The 14,687-nt window shown below is 35.7% G+C and overlaps 1 protein-coding gene across 1 annotated transcript in view; it reads left to right on the plus strand.

Annotated features, from left to right (window-relative positions):
• The first annotated feature begins 2,682 nt into the window (after positions 1–2,682).
• Positions 2,683–14,687, plus strand: part of LOC127564360 (mortality factor 4-like protein 1) — a 29,093-nt gene continuing 17,088 nt past the window's right edge. Inside the window, exon 1 of the mRNA XM_052000841.1 lies at positions 2,683–2,790. The gene's annotated coding sequence lies outside the window, so the exon portion shown is untranslated. The remainder of the gene's footprint in view (positions 2,791–14,687) is intronic.

The raw sequence follows: 14,687 nt of genomic DNA on the forward strand, positions 1-14,687 counted from the left end.
TTAATTGGTAAGGAGCTAACTTGCCCTAAGATTTTGATGTAGTAAATACTGTTGGCTCTTGGGTCCCAAAGATCTTGTTCAGGGACTGCCTCTGGCAAACACTAAATGTGTTGACCATAGGGAAGTGACAGTTAAGTTGTCTTAGGACAAAGGCAATATGGTTTAGTAAACAGAAAGTTAGATCTGAAATCAAGACAACCTGGATTCAAATGCTGTCTCTGGCAAACACTAGCTGTTAGCAGATCACTTGGCCTTCCTGTGCCGCAGGTCCTTCTGTAAAATGTAAGTGGTTGATAAGCGGTAAATCTGTAGTACTGGGAGTGTCTATGTTCCCACACCAAGGTCCCTACACAGACAACAACATTCTACTTTCCAAGATTCTGATAAAATCACATTAAATAATTTATTTTAAAGTGTGATATAAATGTCAGCTATTTCTGTCAGTCAAATGAATTTTCCTCTTGAATGTGTGCAGTTTGAGAGTCAGTTCCACAAATTGATTTAGAAGTTGGATATTTGCCCTCATAAGACCTGTGGATCCACAGAATTTAAGAGACTTTAGCCATTCTCTTCTAGTCTAAGGGCTTCATTACCTGGGGCCTTTGAACTTTAAAAAAGTATATATTGATAACTATGTTTCAATCTAATTGTATCTTTTGTAATCCTATGAATCTGTTTTATGCCTCTGAAAACATTATTCTGAAAGGGAGTCCAGTTCATAGGCTTCACCAAACCACCTGAGGGATCCATGATAAAAAAAAAAGTCATGAGCCACAATTTAATTTAAAACCCTTATTTTGTAAATGAAGAAACAGAGGAATTAAATGGTTCAATCTGAAATATAACACAACCATTTCAAGCTAAATGATCAGGTAACTCATCCCAATTTCTCTTTCTGTGGTCCACAGCAATATTTCCAACCAGAGACTTTGAAAGGAAAGGTTTCATTTGATCTATGTTGGCCTAAATTATTCAACAAAAGCCTGATAATAATATGTTGATGATGGGCTGTTACCTCCCAATGTATTTCTTTTTATTCTTTTTCATTTTATAAAAAAATATTGACTTCATGCTTGTCAGAATCTAGTGCTGCATTGCCATATTTCCTATTCTTCCATCCTTTCCCCCTCCCTCACTGTGCTACTCTGAGGACTTTGATTTGAAAATTGATAATAATCCAGCCAAAGAATTTACTGAATGCAAAAAGAAGAGAACAAACGGTGCTTAAAATATCTGCCCAGGCAGCATGTGCATTACTGATCAGTCCAGGTTTCCTAGGCATGACCTTGGAGGTCAGAGGCAGAGCCCAGCTGCTAGTACACAATGATAACAGGTTTGGGCAGCTTTTGTTTCACTTTGATTCAATGTTACAGGCACACGTGGGTTAGTCAGGATAGACGCTCTTGGGCACCAGGAAGATTTCCTTCCTTCTTCATTTTTTTTCTTTTTATAAGAATAAAAATGTTTTTAATATTTTGAACCAACTAGAAAGTAATTTATTCTTATTAGTAATTGTAACAATAACAGTTATCTAGTAACTTTAAAGTTTATATACATTGTCTCATTTGATTCTCTGAACAACCTTCTGAGACAGATATCAAGTCCTAACTTTTTCCTCTCTCATCCTTTTCATGGCCACATTTTTAAATCCATCCCTTGAAATGTATATGAAGACACCAAAATGTTGACTAAGAGTCAGAGTCAATTTATATTTGGAACAATATAGGATGCAATAAGGGAACTGTGGCCAATTTGAATTGGAGGCTGTCTCTGGCATGGCATTATTTTTTTTTAGAGGTCATCCATCAACTTCCACCTGGGTGGAGTCAGGCAGCCTTTGGGTCCCAGGTTTCTATCTTCACAGTTCATTAAAGCATCTATCATCTCATCCAGTCTGGACAGAGCACCTCCTATTAGATCTGGGGCTCTTATTTTGAGGTCTGTGAACTTGTTTTTATTTTTGTTTATTTTTTTAAACAACATTCTGATAAACTGTATTTCAATAGAATTGGTTTCTTTTGTAACTCTATGTATTTTATGCATTTAAAAGCCTTATCCTGAGAAGGGGTCCATTGGCTTCACTAGATTGCCCAAGGGGTCTGTGACTCAGAAAAGCTTAAGAACTCCTATTTTGACTCACCTGCTGGAAGAATAGACATTAAGTTCAGGAGCTCACTTGCTGCTAGCTCTGGATGGGATTTTCAGTTCAAGATAAGCTGGTCTCATGAAGTTGAGGAACTCTATAGGGTCTGCCTGGGACTGTTTTCTCCAACAGCAGAGTTCATTCACTATGTCATGTTCCAAAGTTGCACCCATCCATCCATCCATCTGCTACTTGCTGTGCTCCAACAGAAGATACTTCGTTCTTTTGGAAGGGTTCCCAAACAGTGGGTCTGGTAGCTATTTACATTTCTAAGGCTTTGGTAGACAAAGGTGGATATCAGTACTAGACTGACCCTGAACTTTTTTTTCCCCATCACATCATCTTCCTTAGCCTCAGAGGATCATATTTCTAGCTTTGCCATTTTCACAATAATTTTTAAAGAAAGAAATTATCAAAAGAGAAGAGAAGGGTCCCTGTAAACCAGCAGAGTTTAGAGCTAAAGAATATGTTAAAATTTTCCATGATGGAAATTTCCCAGCTACCAAGCTCTTTAGATTTTTTTTTTCTTTTCAGGGCTGCAAGCAAAGAATGGAAATTTCCCATTGCAGCATCAAGGGCTGCTGTTCTGCTGACTGTCTCGCTCAGTTGGGGTCATCTGCTTCCCCAAGACATCAAGGAATGCCAAGGTAAGTCTTGGAGAAGCCAAACCCTTCCTCTGCAGGAGGGAGTATAGTTGTCCTGCCTCCAAACTGTGACCAGTGGGGACAGGCAAAAAAAGGCAGTCACTGCTCCATCCATCCACCTGGGTGTGAGCAGGTGAGTTTTGCTGACTGCTAACACCTGTGAGCCTCTCACCTTTATTTGTCAGTCTCTCCCTGGCAGCCTGCAGGGTTCTCGAGACCATTCTTAAGTGACCTTCCCTTTACTTCTTTATTGAAATTGCATGCAGATTTTAGATTCCCTATAGATTTGAGAGCTCCTGGTGTTTACGAAAGCACCCACTTAACTGGTCAATTATAAGCATCTGTGTCCCTCCCAAAACTAGATTCTTTTTCATAATATGTAGGTTCAAAGAAATTCTCCATCTCAGCTCTTCCTGACCTTTCTGATTCAATAGGCACCCAAAGAAAAACTTCAAATCTGTCATAGGCCTTCCCCGCCTAGCAGCTACTTCAAAGAAAGAAATCTCAGTGATGGCAGTGATTTCAAAAGCAATTAGCAATAGAGGAATTGGCAAATGGGATCAAGGATGGTGGCTGGAAGTATTTATCCCAGAAAGAATGTTCCAGGTTTGCACATGCACATGAGTGTGTGAGTGTGTGTGTGTGGGGGAGGTTATGGGAGGAGTGTATGGGTGTTGTGGGTGGGGTAGGGTGAATAGATTTTTGATTTCCTTCAACATACTAAATTCCTTTGAGAAGCAATAAATATGAGTCTGCCACTTGGATGAAGCATCGTGGTGCAGTGTAAAGATTTGTTGGAGTACAAATGTCTAGGTTCAAATCCTGGCTCTGCTATTTATGACCTATATGATTTGGGGTAAACTACACAGAATTTCTGGGATTTTGTTTCCTTCATTATAAGTAAGCTAGTTGCATTTGATAATCTCCAAGTCCCTTCTAACTTTAAATCCTGCAGTCTCTATTGCTTTCTTGCTAATAATAATCCATGGATTTTTTGGGGGGGGGGAAAGGACAAGCAAAGTGATTATTGCCTTAATATTTGCAACTAAATGTCCTTATAGTAATCCAGAAAGTAATACAGCAAGAAATGCAAATGTAATTTTCCTTTAATTCAGTGCAAAAGTAAAGATGCATCCCATATTGGGTTTTTTTTTTCTGGTCTAATCTGAGAGATAATAATCACCATTAGCAGGGTCTTCTTTGAATTCAATGGACCATATTGCTCTGGAGAAAAGTGGAAGGGAGCTAGAGACTGTAGGCAAGTAAACTTATGTTGATTCTCCTTAAATTCACAGAATCATAGACAGTCAAGATAAGAAAATGGTGTCTCAGAAAGAGAAAGGAGCTTGCCTAACATCAGGAAACTATGACTCAAACTCAAGTCTTCGGACTTCCAGGTTTATTATCAAATGTTAACTACCTTCCTCTGTATTTTTTTATGCAACTGAAAACAGTTGACTCAATTCAACATATATTAAGTGCTTACTGTATGCACAATCTTTTTTTTTTCTAAAGACAATTATGTAAATCTAAAATAATAGAAAGTGAGCACAACATTCTTCTTTTCCTTAAACTCCAGGTTATTCTGGTATGAAACTTAAGGGACATATGTATGATTCCAGGGTTTTTCAAAAAGCCAATGATTAGTTAAGTTCAGTAAATAGTTATATTAGTCCTATTCTTCCCCCTCCCAAAAAAAGGACTAAACCAAACAAAAAGAAAACTAGTCCATCAAAGAATGTTGAACTGGACCAATATGACATTTAAAGAGATTTCCTTGGTGTACTGACAGTCTCTTCTTTCCTTCCTCCCTTTTCTCTACTTTCTCTTTACCCCCATCATTACCTGAAAGATTTTGGTCCCTTTATTCAAAGGTGAAATTTCTAAATGGTGATTCTGATCCATAGGCATTGTTTGTTTGAGAAAATAGATGTATCATGAGCATTCTCTCCATAATGATCTATGGTAAGGAATATATTTTTTAAATTTTTGTTTACTTTTCCTGCTGTTTTGGAGTACTCATGCCTTCCATTATAATGTAATTAGGAATTTACTACTGGTAAGTAGTTCAAACACTATAACATTAATTCAAGTATAAGAACATAAAAAAAAACAACATAGACCTAAGTCTAGGTCTGTGTCTTGTGCTAAATTAAATATATATGCTTGCCTTATTAATAAAGTTTAGTTAAAGAGTTGTCCTTGACCTTTTCTCATCTTTCTGACTTTTCCTTTAGCTGTTTCATTCACTCCTGTTTTATTAATTATGACCACCAGGCAGATGAACTCCCAAACCTACATCTCTCCCCAATTTCTCCCCAGAGTTCCAGTCAAAATTGTCAATTGTCTATCAGATACATCCACCTAACTTTTCCCCTTCTTCCAATTAGAAATAATCTTTTCTTCCACTGATCTTGCCTAGTAATTTTCTTTTCTTATGTTCTTTTTTATATGTTCTGCATTCTAGTTATTGGAATAACCACAATTTTTATATATCTGTGCATCATATGCTCTCTGTAGATTGCAAGCTTCATGAGGACAGAGGATATATGTTTATTTTCTTTGTACCTCCACTAAAGTCTAGCACCCATGATTTGCACAAGTAGATTCTTTCAAAATATTTGCTGAAAGACTGAATATTAATTTTAGTATCAACAATAGTCCCTAACAGTGTGAGAAAAATGAAAGAAGCCTTTGCACTTTAAGCAGAAAAAAATTTAAAAAGAAGAGATACTTTTTCAAACAGATGTTTTAGGTTTCTTTTTTCTCCTCCATTTACTAACAGAATGCAATTTCTATTCAGTTCTCTGTACCATCTGAATCTTACATGATACACTCGAAAATCTTTTTAAACTCAGTTATTTCTCAAAACATCACTCATTAATATCCTTCTTCTTTTTCACTGTCAAGATGAAAAAAAAATGATGATACTGAAGTCAGACAACTTGCTTAGAATTTACCACATATGTACCATTCATTACCAGAGCCATTTCCTCAAATTCTAGTTTACTATTCAACCAATCAATCAAACATTGGTTAAACTTCTTCTTTGTTATCAGGCACTGTGCTAAATGCTGGAGATACAAAGGGCAAAAGACAATCCCTTCTCGCAAGGAAATAAATTCAAATAAAATAAATAAACAACTAGAATTCACGAACTGGCTTTCATACCTGTAGGGAAGAAAGGGTTGATCAGGTTCTCTACATCTATTGGAGCCTTATTATTTAGACTTGTTGACTCAACTTCAAAGGAATAGAGTCCTACCTAGGACCACTTCCTTTGTGGTCTATAAAAATGAAATACAAGATGACTCATGCTTTCTTTTCCCAAGATTCCAAAGTTCCTTGAACTTCCAGCCTGGAATTCAGCAAAGAAGGAGTGAAGGGGATTTCTCCCTTCTCTCCCTCAAGAGAAAAAAAAAGAGTCCTTGCAGGAAGAGTACACATCTGGCTGACAGGGGAGTTTCTGAACCCCTAGTTTCTGGGCAATTTCTTCTGCCTTTCTTTTTCCTTTTCTGAACATAGGTAAGAGATCAAAGTTCCTGAGAACTGATTTTCTATTCCAGTTTGACTTTCATAAAAGGAGAAGTTTGTCTTACCAACGTATTATTGAGAGAAGAAAAGACGATCCTTAACAGCTGAAGGACTAAATCTGTGCCATGATAGGGAGAGAGATCTGGACCTTGTCAAGCCTGCTGTTGCTATGGGTTGCTGGAATGATTCGGATCTGGGGTAAATGGGGGAGCATTGTTCATCAGTCCCAGAAAAAGAATGTTTGCCAAGATGTTGAGCTTAATGGGCTATTGGAGTGCTTTATATTTCTATATTTGTGTCTGGTCTCCTTTGAGTCCTTTATTCATTTTCTGTGGTGGGTAAAATAACACAATACCTACATGTGGGAATAGAGGATAAAGCAATGAACTTGAAATCAAGAAGACCTGGATTCAAATTCTGCCTCAGACATGTAAATAGCTATCACTCTAGGAAAGTCATTAATCTCTTCATGCCTCAGTTTCCTTACCTCTAAGATGAGGGATTTGAACTCAATGGTCTGTGAAGTCACTTCCACATCTAAATTTAGAATTCTCTTACCCACATACAAGATTTACCTAAACTTTATTCAGGAATCCCCCATACACCCCCTAGAGACAAAGGACCTAAGAAACCAACCCTTCAGGGTTACGCTGCCAGGACCAAACCTGGAAATAAGGGGACAGTTGATCAATAAACACTTATTAATTATTTACTGCTATATGCCAGGTCCTGTGCTGATCACTGGAGACAGAAATATGAAAAAGAAAGATAGTGCCTGTCCTCAAAGAGCTTATTGGAATTTAATTGGCAAAAGGAAGAAGAAAATGCGAAGGAGGGAAAGAAAGTATTTAGTGTATGCTGGAAAAATCCAAAGGAACATACATTCAGGTGGGCACAAGCCTTGCTGTAAGTTTATATTTATGTGCTATTCTTGGTCACTATGCAAGTCTATAACTCTCAGAAGCAGCTGTGCTATTATAAAAATTGCTGCCATTTTGGAAAGTATCATTTTCCAAAATCAAGTTTCCCATACACATTTCTCACATACTCAAAAATCTCTCCGGGATTCCTTAGGGACGATCATTCAGTATGGAAATTCCCTTCCTGTGGACAGGAGCCACAATGGTTTTCTTTTTTTCAGAGTACCCAAACTATACTCATCACAACCATTCCCAAACTCTTGGAACTTCCAGAGGAGAATTTAAGCCTGGCAAATTATTCTGATGGAGCCTCATTATGCACTAAACTTTGAGATTACATTGATAGTTTTCTTTCTTTTTTAAAGATGCACTTGGAGATTCAAGACTTGGGGGTGGGGCGGGATAGGATTCATATACTTACTGTTGCAGGATCCAAATCCTGCTTAAACACAGGATTAAAACTGTGTTCTCTTTGATCTCTGGTGGTATTTTCTATGTAGGGGACCATAGTTTGACAATGAATGGAGAAGAAAGTGCCTGGATCTAGAAATTGAAATTGAGTGCTTTTAAGACATTTTCTCTTTTGTTTTTATGAAAATGTAATAATAGAAAATGTCTTGCTGAGCACTCACATCTTCCTTCCTATAATTAGGATGGCACCTGCTTCCTAAAAGTGTATCAGAGAAAAAACTGGAATTGAACAAATTTAAAAATCATCAGGTCTTATCCCTTGGGGCAATATAGGAATTACTTATCCTTTAGAGTAGAGCCATGCAAACTTTTTGAAGTGAAGGAAACTTTTTGATTAAGAGATATGAACTTTTAAAAAGTGCCTACTTTTTTATTTCTTTCAATTAAATTTTATTTATTTTTCAATTAAAAAATCCTCCCCTGGGGCAGCTAGGGAACCAACCCTGAAATCAGGAGGACATGAGTTCAAATCTGCTCTTAGACACTTAACACTTCCAAGTCACTCAACCTCAATTGCCTCAGCCAAAAAAAAAAAATTCTTCCTCCCCATTTTGAAAAAACAAAAACCAAAACCTTGTAACAATAACACATTGACTAGGTCAAAAAAATAAGTCTCAACTTGTACCAAATCCATTACTTCACATGTTAAGGTAATATGTATCACCATGAGTAAGAATTAATGATAAGCAAGGTATATTTGCATAATTCTAACTTCACAACAATCTATAATCAACAATCATGCATCCTAACATGGATGCATATGAAACAATAAAAGTTAGTAAATGTTAAGGCAACAAAGTATGGAGATTTTAAATGACATCTCTTTCCTTTTTATGTGGTTCTGTATCTGGGTCAGGTTAAAATAAATTTTAATATATTTCTCCTTATAATGGTAACACTTGCACTATTCCTAGTGTAGACTTGTTGCCCTTTGGGAACAAATGAACCTGCATCAAGATGAAGATGAGAGCATTATTTGGAGCTACAGTACAAGGAAGGAAAGAAAACTAGGTTCAAAAATAGCACTCTTACACAAGTAATTACTTGTGTGTGACAGGACAAGACAACGAAAATCTTTCTCCACTTATGTTCATATATGAAATAGTCCTTGGAATCCAAATAAGCTAGGACTCTGGGTTCTTCTGGAACAGTTTTTAGAACCCTGCTTTTGTCTAAAAGCAACTGGTAGTATAGTGAATAGAGCACTAGGCCTGTAGTCAGGAAGATTCAAATTCAAATTCAGTCTTAGCCGCTTATTAGCTGTGTGATCTGACTCTGGGTAAGTTACTTATTAACATTCCTGCCTCAGTTTCCTCATTTGTACAATAAGGATCATAATAACACCTCCTTCCCAAGATGGTTGTGAGGATCAAATGAAGTATTTGTAAAGTGTTTAGCATAGTGAGCTCTGTATGGCACACAATAGGTGCTTATTTCCTCTCTTCCCCTTGCTTTAGAGGGGCTTCCAAAGCTTACTTACATCAGCATAACAACCCATTGCTGCCTCTTCTGATATGATTACATTACTTTTATGACTATTATTGGATTATCATTGATAATAATTTGCTCTCCAGAGAATATATAGAGAAGTGGAAGGATGAATAGCTATCATAATTCAAGGTTATAAAGGGCTTCTGAAATTTTATGATGAAAATAGCCAGGGTTATATATTATTTTTCCTGAAAAAGGCAGACCCTGAATATTATCTGTAAAGCATTATCAGTTGCAGCACATAGAAAGGAGAATGGGGCCTCACATGGCTTAGTGTTACTGCAGCACACAAGAAGGGGAATTGGGTCTCACGTGGCTCATTTCTGATCTTGCCTGTGATACTAAGTGGTAGAAACTTTCCTCTGTATCTCAGTGTATCATTCTGTTAAATGGGGGAGGATAATAGCCACTGCCTGCTACACTATGTCAGTTGTCACACAGAATCAATGAGGCTGTTTTTTGTATTCCTGCTATCTCACTGTTGAGCTATGGGGGTTATTCATCTTTTCCAGTAATTGAAGGCTATCTTTTGATAAGTAGCAGAAATATGGTTAGTATTATTCAAGCAGGTTTCAACAAATGGTATAGGTGCAAGACAACGAGATGAGTGACAGGATTTGCCTAATGATAGCAAAAGCCAAAAATTTTCTCTCCTAGTCTAGAATTTTTGAATTCTTCACTTAGTTCCCTGAGGACGATACTAATGAGCTACCATGCATCTCTAAAGAAGAACTGTGGTGCACTGCATTGATTTGCCAGTTTACATTGCGAGGGCGTATCTCCGGATGGAAAGTAATTCTTCCTGGGACTCATCCTAGCTGAGCATCAGATACCAGGTAGCCCCAGCACAGAACTGAGAATCACCAGAAAAGCACTAAATGGATGAATTGTTACTTTCAGAGAACGAATTAAGCGCAATGTTTCTAATTATTCATTTCAGACAACAAACTGTTTCAGTTAGCTCGGGTAGTAGTTGAATGGAGAACAATATTGAGTAAACCCTGCTAAAGAAGGCTGAATATGAATCAATGAAATTATTGAAAATTTAGTCCCAGCTTTATTTTAGCATGTTACTGGCAAGCCAATAATAAGTACAGTAGGAAACAAAAAGCAAGAAGTGTACATAAATTTTGAAACATGAAAAATCCTTTTAGTTCAATATATATATCATTTTTAATTTTGAACCAACAAAACTTATTTCTGACCTAATCCAGGACCTCAAACCAGCTGTTGTTAATGTAAAGAATGAAGATGCTTAACTGCTCAGAGAAGGGGGGAGAAAACAACAACTGATAAGCTGTTAAAATGTTTTATGAAATATGAAAATGTGGGTTCTTTTAGAACTCTGATTAATGCAATTATAAACCATGAGTCCAGAGGACTGAAGATGAATCACACCACTTACCTCCTGCCAGAGAGGTAATGGACTTAAAATTCAAAATGAGAAATGCATTTGTGGATATGGCCAATGTAGAAATTGTTTTTGCTGTACTACATAGCTTTCTTATGAGGGTTTGGGATTTTTTATTGTTCAACTGGGATGAAAGAAGTGGGAGGGAGAGGTAATAAATGTTTATCAAAATAAATGCATATTTAAAAAGAAAATAAAATGTGCATCCTGATTTTTGATTTGGAGAATATGGTCATCCAGAATGAAAGATCTGATATATACTGATAGCAGTACATTTTATGGTAACTGAGAATTGGGTGGGGGAGGGAGAGAGGGAGGGAGACAATGTCCATTGATAGGAAAATAGCTAAATAAGTTGTGGTACATAAATGTAATGAAATATTATTGCTACTATGAGAAATGATGACTTTGAAGAATTCAGAGAGGCATGGGAAAATATATGAACAGATGTAGAATGAGGTAAGTAGAGTCAGGAAAACAATATGCACAAGGACTACAATAAGGCACACGGAAAAAACAAAAAACATATCAAAACTAGAGGATAGAGGATCAAAACTCCCTAGAGGAAAAATGAAAAAAAAATGCACTTTCCTCCTCCCTCTTTTGAAGAGATGGGGGACTATGGGTATTAAATTTTGTATCTACAGTCATATTCAGTTGATATTTTGGTAAGTTTTTCTAGACTGTTTTATCCTCTTTCTTTGTTACAAGGAGTGCTTTAAAAGATATGGAAAGGGAAGGGTTATTTTTCAGTATGGAAAGTGATATAAAAACAAGATATCAATAAAATTAAGAACCTTTTCAAATGTCACCATACTATCCCCTCCTATCATGCTTACTCCATTCCTGTTAAGTATGCCTATATATTCCTATTCTTAGGCTATTTTCTATTTATTAGAAATCAGCAAAGAAATTTCACCAGATATTGATTCACATCAGTAAACAAGTGAATTCAATGTATGATTTAAATTTTGCCTGGATAGAATATTTTTCTTCATTTCCTTTTCCACATTTCTGGGCAGGTTGGCTTGTAAAAATAATAAGTCATCTACCATTTTTTTGCCCTGGTGATAGGCTTATAAGAATAAGCAAATAAGGTTTTTTTTAAAAATGTAGTTATATATTATGCATGTAAATGTAATCACTACTATCAGTATATAAAATAAACATGATACTAACATATCTAAAAAACAAATTTCCTAAAAATAAATTCCATAAAACATTTCACTTACTTTACAAAAACTGACAAGGAATTTCTATTTAGACTTTACATCTTTTATAGCTGATATACTAACAGATAAAATGTTATATAGGTATTTCTTTAAGAATTAATACCATAGGTCAAGATCAATCATCAATTCCCAATTTTCATGTGAGAACTGTATCAAGTCTTTATCTTTTCTTGAAAATTCAGCATTAGGTTTAAAGTTGTCTGCTTCTACCTATATTCTCAACAACTTCTATTATGTCAGAAGTTGTGCCCTCTAGTCTTGCCAGGCCTTTTAGACATGTAGGTTTGAATTAATTGAAATTAATTATGGCAGAATGAAGTGACCTTGTTGATGATGGGAAAGTATGTCTAGTTTCCCTAGATATAAAACGAGAAAATTGTAACAGATAATCTCAAAGGTGGTTTTTTTTGTTTGTTTTTTAGCTCTAGACTCTATGACTAGCTTTAGCTTCTTAACTTCATTTGGGCCATCATAGTTACTTGATAATAATTTTAATGCTTTGATGATGCTCCAAAATCTCTCCCCCTTTCAATCTGTTTTATACATTATTGCCAGATGCCAGACTTCCTCAGGCTCAGCTTTCATGATGTCACTTCTCTATTCAAAAACCTTCAATATATTACTGACTACAGAACAAAGTCCAAATTCCTTATCCTGGTTTTCAAGGTCTTGTATCATCCAGACCTAATAAACTTTTCCCATTTTATTTTTCATTATTTTTCTACTGTTCTAACTAACTTGGGCTATTTACTATTCCTAGAACTTCCTATATGAATGACCACTTTCATGCTGTCATTTTCACCTCAAATTGCATTCCTTATTCTATTTAAATTGATGCTGATTTATTCAATTCTGACCTTCAGTCAAGGCTTAATTCAAGTATGTATTCCATGAAGTTCCAACTCAATCTAATACTTTCTCCTTCTGAACCTAGAGAACTTATTGTCTGTCCTATTCCTTATTGGCACAGTTATGAGTATTTGTATATGTATATGTACACACATATATGCATGTGTTATATATAAGTATGTGCACATATATATCTTCAAGTACACTGGTACATAACTATAAATTAACATATGTGTACATAGAGAGATGGATCAAGGACCACATATTATACTTGTTTGAATTCCCCACAGTATGTAGGTGCTAAGGGTAGAATAGATGTTTAACAAATATTTATTTGATGAAATGAATGAATTATCTTCTGATCCTGAGGATGACTGTGCAAATGGAATAAGGAAAACAACTGAACTGATAAAGAAAAAAAAAGGATTCGGGATCTTTTGTCTTTTCTTTTGGAACTTCCTCCTCACCCCTCCACCAGATGAGTTAATGGTTTCCAGTGAAGCTGTTTTTAAAAACCTTTGGAAGGAAGACAAGATCTCAGCCAAAGCCTCCATGCACAGACTTAAGATAGTTTCTTACCTTCTTATTTCCTTTTAGCTAAAAGACAAATATTTGGTAGCAAACCTCTGGATTCCAAAATGTTTTCTTTGTTTCTTAGCTTTTAGTGAAAATACAGATTATCAAAGCAGGGACATGTTTTTTCAGACGGTTAAAAAAATCAAGTGTGAGACTTTTCCTCACCTCTTCATTTGGTACAAAACAAAATGACAAGATTTGATTTCTTTTGATTATTTCTTAGATCCTGTGAATCTACGCACTCCCTCCCAATTTAATAAAATTTAGATTTCTAAAATTTAATCTTTACTGAGCTGGTCCTTTGGATAGAAATTTACCTCTACCATAACTGAGCATTAGTTAGAACTTTTTACATAAAAGCTATAGATTCAAGCTAAACTTTAAAAAATGTACTCAGCATTATACAAAAAGGAAAAGCAACCATTACATGCACTTTTACATTTAATTTTTCTTGTAATTTTCTCTCATAGTGCTCTTAGATTCTGGCTTCTCAATTCAAAGCTAGAAATGAAGTAAAGTCAATTTCTAGATAGGGCTGTAGCCACAGAAAATTGATAAGAGTTTTGTCCAACAGTTATAATGGGATTGAGCCTCCCTTAACCATCAAGGGAAAAATTTCTTGGAACATTTAATTCAGCTTCTTTAAATCCCATTACAACAAACTCCAAGAGAATGTCTGATTCTTTTAGTGAATCAAGGAGTGTTTGAAATAAATGGGTCATCAATTTAGGCAACTCATTTTGTGAGACAAATATTTCCATTATTGTAACTGGATTTGACCTTTTGTCCTCCATGGTCAAAAGTCTAAAAACATTTTGTAAAACATGAAATGCTTTGCAAATATGTTCAATATCTAGTCAGAAACAAAGAACTAGTTAACAAAATATGATTTAATCATTTAATAAAATGAAGGGTTTAATTTACTTTTATTTAGACAGGTGTAGTAAAATAACCTATCTTAAAAAGCATTGTAATGTCGGGAACAGAAAAAGGGTTTTAGAATTAAAAAGACTTGTATTTAAGTATTATTATTGATACATATTGGCTGTGTGACTCTAGGCAAGCTTAACTTAACCTCTTAGAGTCCTTAAGGTTGCACATTTACGATGAAGTTGCCTTGGTAGAGGGAATTCCTCCAAAAATACTTAATAGGGTTATTAAGAGGTTCAAATGAGATAAATTTATCTTGTAAATTTTAAGGTGTCAAATAGAAAGGAGAGAGAAGAGAAGAATGGAACAAGCATTTATTAAGCACCTACCATGTGTCAGGCACTCTGCTAAACACTTTACAAATATTACCTCATCTGATTGTCACAATAACCTTGGGATGTAAGTGCTATTATTAACACCTCCATTTTACAGTTGAGGAAGCTGAGGTAAACAAAGGTTAAGTGAATTGTCCAGGAGCACAGTTGT

The sequence above is a fragment of the Antechinus flavipes genome, chromosome 5 (genome assembly GCF_016432865.1).
Source record: "Antechinus flavipes isolate AdamAnt ecotype Samford, QLD, Australia chromosome 5, AdamAnt_v2, whole genome shotgun sequence".
Taxonomy (NCBI): domain Eukaryota; kingdom Metazoa; phylum Chordata; class Mammalia; order Dasyuromorphia; family Dasyuridae; genus Antechinus; species Antechinus flavipes.